Source organism: Leucoraja erinacea, chromosome 20, assembly GCF_028641065.1.
Source record: "Leucoraja erinacea ecotype New England chromosome 20, Leri_hhj_1, whole genome shotgun sequence".
Classification (NCBI taxonomy): Eukaryota; Metazoa; Chordata; class Chondrichthyes; order Rajiformes; family Rajidae; genus Leucoraja; species Leucoraja erinaceus.
In genome coordinates, this window is record NC_073396.1 from 9859187 (window position 1) to 9868582 (window position 9396).

At 44.3% G+C, this 9396-nt stretch overlaps 1 non-coding gene across 1 annotated transcript; it reads left to right on the forward strand.

Annotated features, from left to right (window-relative positions):
* The first annotated feature begins 5102 nt into the window (after positions 1-5102).
* On the forward strand, positions 5103-5185 carry trnas-aga (transfer RNA serine (anticodon AGA)). Its single transcript has one exon. It is a non-coding gene; the product is annotated as a tRNA-Ser (tRNA).
* Positions 5186-9396: the final 4211 nt, after the last annotated feature.

Genomic DNA, 9396 nt, shown 5'->3' on the forward strand with positions numbered 1-9396 from the left:
CTTCATGATTGTTGCTTAGATTCCCCCCAAAGTCACAATAAAACAGATGTCGAATAAAGTTGTTCCAGTGTTGGTTAGTTTTCTGAGATTTCCCCTTTGAGATAGTTCTTCCACCCTCTCGCTTTATGGCCACGTAGGTTTGAAATTTTGGACAAATTTCAAGTTAATTCACTTTTTGATATAAAGAGTGATGACATAATAACAGGCATATTTTAAGAGGTTGAGTTTAGCTTTTATGGTCAAAATATCAGAGGTCTCGGTACGTCATGGCTAAATTCAACTTACCTTTTATCAATTTGGTTATTAATTATTCAAATTATTTTTCTAAGACAGCTCCCACACTTCACATATAACTGAGAAGGAAAAACTCCAAGGTTGGGCCAGTAACCATTGAATGTATTACTTTCAAGCCAGGAAGAAAAATAGTTATCCATGTGGATAGACACAAAAAGCTGGAGTAACTCAGCGGGACAGGCAGCATCTCTGGGGAAAAGGAATGGGTGACGTTTCAGGTCGAGACCCTTCTTCAGACTTCCTTCTCTTCAGAGATGCAGCCTGTCCCGCTGAGTTACTCCAGCTTTTTGTCTTTATCTTCAGTCTGAACTAGCATCTGCAGTTCCTTCCTACACAGTTATTCATGTATCATAGAAACATAGAAAATAGGTGCAGGAGGAGGCCAATCGGCCCTTCGAGCATTCATTGTGATCATGGCTGATCGTCCCCTATCAATAAGCCGTGCCTGCCTTCTCTCCATATCCCTTGACTCCACATGAGCCCCAAGAGCTCTATCTAACTCTCTCTTAAATCTTAAACCCATCTGGGAGGGGCTCATGTTGTCGACCTCCCCGTGGTGAGCCCCTGTCAACTGACCACAGTCAAGCGAATGACAACAAACAGAGACAGCTGCATAAATAACAGCGAACAAACAACAACAGCTTGCAGCCCTAATGCAACCTGAGTCGCCGTGGCTCGGCACCAACCCCGGAGCATGCGCCCTTTTTAGGGCGGGCACCTACGGATGTTGAACCAGATGGCACCACCCTTCTGTAGCTGAATGTGGAAGGCCTCACCAAGGCCAAGACCACCATCATTGCATTGAACTGGCCACAGCACCTGGAAGGCGTTACATAACCTCTGCTGCCTCAAACGCAAGAAGAAGATGTATCTGGGACTCAATAGTTAATCATTTTAAATATCTTTATCAAAGGAATTGGGTTTTTTTTTATGTCTCGGACATTTAAAAAAAATCTCTTTCCCAACATCACCAAAGCTAGCTGGTGTTTGTACAACGTGTGACCTTGCAGCCAAATGCAAGTTAGCTAAGATAAGGGGAAATCGGATAAGTTATTGAGATATCGATATTGGGTCATGCCTCGATGTTTGATGCATGTTATGCCAAACAGAAGTCCCAGAATTATTGACTGATTGGGATCCTGCGGTGCCGTCTTGCTAAGATTCCCCAGTAATTACTTTTGCAGAACAGACCACTCATATACTGTGCCAAGTTAAATCTAACGAAGCATTGGAGAAGCCAATGATTTGAATGGAGAATATGGCTGCAAATTCAAAAGGGGGATGTAAATGTTATTATTTTGCTGTCATTTAGTGGGGGTTTTTATTGCATTTCCAGGAATTTAAAGTTCGCTTTCATTTACATTTAATTTTTTTTTAATTTAAATAACTTTTGCAACTATAATTATAAACGATTATAAATAGCAGTAAACTATTATTGTTAGTGCACTATTATTGTTTATTTATTTTCTGTGTTTAAAATAACCATATAACCATATAACAATTACAGCACGGAAACAGGCTATCTCGGCCCTACAAGTCCGTGCCGAACAACTTTTTTTCCCTTAGTCCCATCTGCCTGCACTCATACCATAACCCTCCATTCCCTTCTCATCCATATGCCTATCCAATTTATTTTTAAATGATACCAATGAATCTGCCTCCACACTTCCACTGGAAGCTCATTCCACACCACTACCACTCTCTGAGTAAAGAAGTTCCCCCTCATGTTACCCCTAAACTTCTGTTCCTTAATTATGAAGTCATGTCCTCTTGTTTGAATCTTCCCTACTCTCAAAGGGAAAAGCTTGTCCACATCAACTCTGTCTATCCCTCTCATCATTTTAAAGACCTAAAATCTATGTGTATGTGTACTGAATTTTCTTTTGTTATTTATTACGGGTTTTACAGAGCTGCTGCCTGACCCACTGAGTTACTCCAGCACTTGGTGTCTATCTTCAGTATAAACCAGCATCTATAATTCATCTCTACATACTACATTTATATATCAGTTGTGCTGCAACAAGTAAGAATTCCATCATACGAGACATATGACAATAAAACACACTTGACTCTTGAACGATCTCCAAATGTCAGGATTTTTTAAGAACTGTTATAACAGGCTGATAAAGGGTTCGGACACGAAACATCACCTATTCCTTTTCTTCAGAGATGCTGCCTGACCCGCTGAGTTACTCCAGCACTTTGTGTCTATCTTTGTTGTAGACCAGCATCTGTAGAGGCATAGAGTCATAGAGTGATACAATGTGGAAACAGCCCTTCGGCCCAACCCGCCCACACGGGCCAACAATGTCCCAGCTACACTGGTCCCACTTGCCTGCGCTTGGTCCATATCCCTCCATACCTGTCCTATCCATGTACCTGTCTAGCTTTTTCTTAAATGATGGGTTAGTCCCAGCCTCAACTACCTCTCCTGGCAGCTTGTTCCATACACCCGCCACCCTTTGTGTGATAAAGTTACCCCTCAGATTCCTATTAAATATTTTCCCCTTCACCTTGAACCTATGCACTCTGGTCCTCGAATCACTTACTCTGGGTAAAAGACTGTGCATCTACCTAATCTATTCCTCTTATGATTTTGTATACCTCTATAAGATCTCCCCTCATCCTCCTGTGCTCCATGGAATAGAGACCCAGCCTATTCAACCTCTCCCAATAGCTCCCACCCTCTGGCAACATCATCATAAATCCTTTCTGAACCCTTTCAAGCTTGACAATATCTTTCCAATAACATGGCGCCTAGAACTGAACACAATATTCTAAATGCCGTTTCACCAACATCTTATACATTGCAACATGACCTCCTAAGCTCTATAATCAATACTCTGACTGATGAAGGCTAAAGTGCCAAAACCCTTTTTGACCACCTTATCTACCTGTGACTCGACCTTCAAGGAATCATGCACCAGTACTCCTAGATCCCTCTGCTATAGAACACTACCCAGAGGCCTATCATTTGCCGTGTTGGTCCTACCCTTGTTTGACGTCCCTAAATGCAACACCTCACACTTCTCTGTATTAAATTCCATCAACCATACCTCCGCCCACCTGGCCAATCGATCCAGATCGTGCTGCAATCGTTCACAACCATTGTCACTATCTGCAAAACCACTAAACTTTTGTATCATCTTCAAACCTTTTAATCCTGCCCTGTATGTTCTCATCCAAATCATTAATGTAGATGACAAACAGTAATGGGCCCAGCACCGAACCCTAAGGCATACAACTCATCACAGGCATCCAGTATTAGAAGCAACCTTCCACCATTACCCTCTGCTTCCTTCCATGGAGCCAATTTGCTATCCATTCAGCTATCTCTCTTTGGATCCATGCGATCTAACCTTCGAGAGTAGCCTACCATGCAGAGCCTTGTCGAACGCCTTACTGAAGTCCATGTACACAACATCTACAGCTCTGCCCTCATCAACCTTTTTGGTCATGTCTTTCATAAAATCAATTGGATTTGTGAGACACGACTTCCCACGTACAAAACCATGCTGACAATCCTTAATCAGCCCTTACCCATTGAAATGCCGGTGTATACCTCCAATAACTTACCAACTTCAGATGTTAAGCTCACCGGCCTATAGTTCCCAGCATTTTCCTTGCAGCCCTTCTTGAAAAGAGGTACAACATTTGCCACCCTCCAGTCTTCCGGCACCTCTCCTGTATTTAAGGATGACTCGTAAATTTCAATCAGGGCTCTGTAGTTCCATGTTATTACATTAAAGCAGCATTCTCTTGCAGTGTTTAAGAAGGAACTGCAGATGCTGGAGAATCGAAGGTACACAAAAAAGCTGGAGAAACTCAGCGGGTGCAGCAGCATCTATGGAGCGAAGGAAATAGGCAACGTTTCGGGCTGAAACCCTTCTTCAGACTCTTGCAGTTCCTGATCCCCATAGTCTAACTTTAAGCCTGCCATTTAAAGAGCTACATTGTGACAACATGGTAACTTTCCATAATTCAATGGACAAATTTGCATGTTGCACAAGGTCTAAATAAAGTGGAAACAAAGAACTGCAGGTGCAGGTTTATCCCGAAGATAGACCCAAAGTGCTGGAGTAACTCAGCAGGTTTGAAGCAACACTGAAGAAGGGTCTCAACCTGAAACGTCACCCATCCTTTTTCTCCAGAGATGTTGCCTGACCCGCTGAGTTACTCCAACACTTTGTGGCATCTTGCAATCCCTCGGCACTATCTAAAGAATGTTAAAGTTACTGATGCAATTGTAGTGTGAAAATGAATGAGATCTGTGTGACCTTGAGAGTAGTATTCTTTTGGCAGGAGCCCTTTGTGAAATCAGGATAAGGATGGCTGAAAAATACACCAAATACTGGAGTAACTCAATGGGTCAGGTAGCATCTCTGAAGAACATGGAGAGGTGACAGGAGGTACACAAAAATGCTGGAGAAACTCAGCGGGTGCAGCAGCATCTATGGAGCGAAGGAAATAGGCAACGTTTCGGGCCGAAACCCTTCTTCAGACTGACGGGGGGGTGGGGGGGAGAAGGAAGCAAAAAGGGAGGAGGAGGAGCCCGAGGACGGGGGGATGGGAGGAGACAGCTCGAGGGTTAAGGAAGGGGAGGAGACAGCAAGGGCTAGCAAAATTGGGAGAATTCAATGTTCATGGAAAGGTGACATGTTGGGTTGGGATAAAGTTTTCTTTAATACACAAGAATGTGCCACCTGAGAGAAATAAAATCAACATGAGAAACCAGTTCTACTGAAACTTGGCACAAGTGTGGTACAACATTCTGAATACTTCTGCTGGGTTCGACCCCATAGCACATGGTGGTTGTGGCAGAGTGGTTAAGGCAATGGACTAGAAATCCATTGGGGTTTCCCCCGCGCTGGTTCGAATCCTGCCGACTACATGTCCAGCCGGTCTGCCCAAAATATCCGGGGTGTATGTGTAACTTACACCTGCAGATTCAGGGACAGTTTCCTCCCAGCTGTTATCAGGCAACTGAACCATCCTACCAACAACTGGAGAGTCCTCACCTACTATCTACCTCATTTGAGACCCTTGGACTATCTTTGATCAGACTTTACTGGACTTTATCTTGCACAAAACATTATTTATGTTATTACCTTTATCTTGTATCTGTAGACTGTGGATGGCTCGATTGTAATCTGCTGACCCAGTCTGAAGAAGGGTCTCAACCCGAAACATTACCCATCCTTTTTCTCCAGAGATGCTGCCTGCCCGCTGGGTTACTCCAGCACTTTGTGTCTATCTTTGGTTTATACCAGCATCTGCAGTTCCTTTCCACACATGGACTGGGTAATGTCCACCACTTTCTGCAGCCTCTTTTGTTCCTGTGCCATTGAATTGCCCAACCTGGCCATAACGCAACCAGACGATTGATCGAGTATTCGGCGACATGCCGAACCCTCGCAAACCTCTGAGCAAGTAGAGACGTCGGTGAGCTTTCTTTGTAATTGCATCAATGTGCTGGCCCCAGGGCAGATCATGGGAGATCTGGGCGGCAAGGTGACACAGCGATAGAATTGCTGCCTTACAGCGCTTGCAGTGCCAGGGACCCAGGTTCAAACCCGCTAAGGGTGCTGAATGTATGGAGTTTGCATGGCCTCCCCGTGACCCGCGTGGGTTTTTTCCGCGATCTTCAGTTTTCTCCCACACTCCAAAGACGTACAGGTTTATAGGTTAATTGGCTTGGCATAAATGTAAATTGTCCCTAGTGTGTGCAGGATAGTATTAGTGTGCGGGGATCGCTGGTCGGTGCGGACTCGGTGGGTCAAAGGGCCTGTTTCCGCGCTGTATCTCTAAAATTAAATTAATCTAAGATGCGCACAGCCAGGGTCTTGTTGACTCTCTCCATAGCCATCCCGCTGCTGATAACATGTTCATGGCCCACAGTTTTTCTTTCCTGAAATCAACAATTTGGTTTAGGTTTAGGTTTAGGTTTTATTATTGTCACATATATCGAGGTACAGTGAAAAGCTTTGTTTTGCATGATATCCAAGCAGATCAGATATACCAAACGTAGGTACAATCAGTTCAATTCAAGTGCAATAGATAGAGTAATGGCGAAGATACAGAGTATGGATAATATCTTTCTCAGAAATGGAGTGCATGAAAGATAGATACAAAGTGCTGGAGTAACTCAGCGGGTCAGGCAACATCACTGGAGAAAAAATAGACACCAGCACTCAGTGGTGGAGTTGCTGCTCTACCGCGCCAGAGACCCAGGTTCGATCTTTTTCTTTAGTAGGGTTTCCAACCCGAAACTCCAACCATCTTTTTGCTCCAGACCTGCTGCCTGACCCGCTGAGTTACTCCAGCACTTTGTGCCTATCTTCGGTACAAACCAGCATCTGCAGTTGCTCCCTGCACATTGCAGACCATCAGTTCTTTAGGACAAGGTCCAATGTCCTCAGTGGGGTGGAGGTGAATCAGACAGTACAGTACCCCGGCTTATGGAAGGACCATTCAGAAGCCTGATATTGGGGGGGAAGAAGTTGTTCCTTGACCTTGAAAACGTTGAAAGCGCCACCATCCAGCGCCACATAACCAGATCAGAACAGGTGTGAAGAACCCTCATGAGCTGCAAGTTGTTTTGCGATGCATGACATGCCATAGAAATGAAAGGTAATTCATGCGGAAAAATAATTTAGAATCAACAAAATGGACTCAAAACAAAGCATGTCAATGGACTAGACAGAAATAATCAGTCATGTTAAAATACTCCATCGCAACGTGCTGAATGATGGGTTGTACACAAAGATGAGGAATCCATGCTAAACGCTTATAAATCTTTGCTCTGTCCTCAGCCAGACCACAGTGGACACCCTTACGATCAGTCTGAAGAAGGTTCTTGACCCAAAATGTCACCTATCCACGTTCTCCAGGGTTGCTGCCTGACCCGATAAGTTGCTCCAGCACTTTGTGTCCTTTCATTGTTGAAACCATGTGTTGAAATATGTCAAGGCTTTTGGCTAGGATACAGAAATTTTTTAATTGAAGATTACAAGAATTAATGGTTTCCCTTATATAGAGATTGGTGCGATTATATTTGTTTTCTCCTTTGATCGAAAGAAAGTTCAAGACCAGGTGGACGATTTATGAAGGCTTTAACTAGAGATAACTATTCCCAACACATAGGAAAGGTGTAAAGACCGTAGAGAAGGTGCAAGCAGAGATTCCAAACAAAAGGGTTCGGTTATGCAAGTATAGAAAATAGGAGTAGGCCATTTAAACATTCCGATCTGATCCAACACTTAACATGGTCATAGCTGGAGATCATAGTTTAGGACGGCACAGTGACACAGCAGTAGAGTTGCTGCCTTACGGCACCAGAGACCCGGGTTCGATCCTGATCACAGGTGCTATTTGTACGGCGTTTGTACGTTCAACCCGCGACCACGTGGGTTTACTCTGGGTGCTCGGGTTTCCTCACACACTCTAAAGACGTCCAGGTTTGTAGGTTGATTGCCTTCGGTAAAATGTGTAAACTGTCCCTAGTTTGTGGGATAGTGTTAGTGTAGGGCTTGACTAACACTATCCTACAAACTAGGAACAATTTATAATTTTTACCGAAGCTGGCGGAGTTTCAAACATTTCAATCCTCACCGCAATTTTGACTGGAAATCAGAGCTTGAACTTCCCGAGCTCAGAAGGGGTGAATATTGTTGCAATTTCTATCCACTGGAGCTTAAAATGATTTTTCAGCTGCACAAACAAGCCCTGTTTCCTTTCAGCACTGTGGCAGCGGATGTTCTGGCCTGTAGTGTGCTCTTGTTAATTTGTCCCTGTGTTGACTGAAATAACCCTCTCACATTTCTAACACTGAGCAGAGACCGTATCCCTGGAATATGTGCTTCTTCTTTGCTTGCTAGGCAACTAAAAGCTAACAGATTATACAACACGCTTCAGACCTTGGGTCGGTCAATCTGATACTGGTAATCATCGGCTGCTGTTTCTTTCTTCACAACTCCTTGTTGCCTCTCTTGCCTGCAGCAACAGGCAACTGAAGCATCCTACGCCAACTAGACCGCACTCCCAAACCCTGTGTAAGAAGGAACTGCAGATGCTGGTTTAAACCGAAGATAGACACGAAAAGCTGGAGTAACTCAGCGGGACAGGCAGCATCTCTGGAGAGGAATGGGTGACGTTTCGGGTCGAGACCCTTCTTCGGACTGTCTGAAACGTCATCCATTCCTTCTCCCCAGAGACGCTGCCTTTCCCTCTGAGTTACTCCAGCTTTTTGTGCCTATCTCCACTATCTAACCTCACTGGAGACCCTCGGACTATCTTTGATCAGGCGTTACTGGTTTTATCTTGCACTAAACGTTATTCACATTATTCCCTTTATCATGTTAATTTTTGTTTTGTTTAGAGATACAGCACGGAAACAGGCCCTTCAGCCCAACGAATCCGCGCTGACCAACGACCTCCGCACACTAACATTAACTATTCTACACACACTAGGGACAATATTTTGTACATTTATACCTAACCAATTAACCCTACAAACCTGTACGCCCTTGGAGTGTGGAAGGAAAGGAACAATCTCGGAGAAAGCCCACGCGGGTCACGGCGAGAACGTACAAACTCCGTACAGACAGCGCCCGTACTCAGGATCTAACATGGGTCACTGGTGCTGTAAGGCAGTAGCTCTACTGCTACGCCACTGTGCCAGCCTATATGTGTGTATACATGTATGTATGTATCTGTGCACTGTGGACGGCTCGATTGAAAACATGTACTGTCTTGCCACCGACTGGTTAGCACGCAACAAAAGCTTTGTCACGTGGACCGAGGTGCAGTGAAAAGTCAAAGTCAAAGTCAAAGTAGCCTTTATTGTCATTCAGACCTTGCGGTCTGAACGAAATGTTATTGCCTTGCACTTACATATAGTATCAAAATGACAAAAACACACAATAAACACAAATTAACATCCACCACAGTGAGCGCACCAGGCACCTCCTCACTGTGATGGAGGCAAAAGTCTTTGGTCTTTGTCTCATCCCTTCTTGTTCTCCATCTGCGCCGAGGCGATCCAGGCTTCAGATGTTGAGACCCCGCCGGGCAAAAAACTAAACTCAAACTAAAGATAGACAC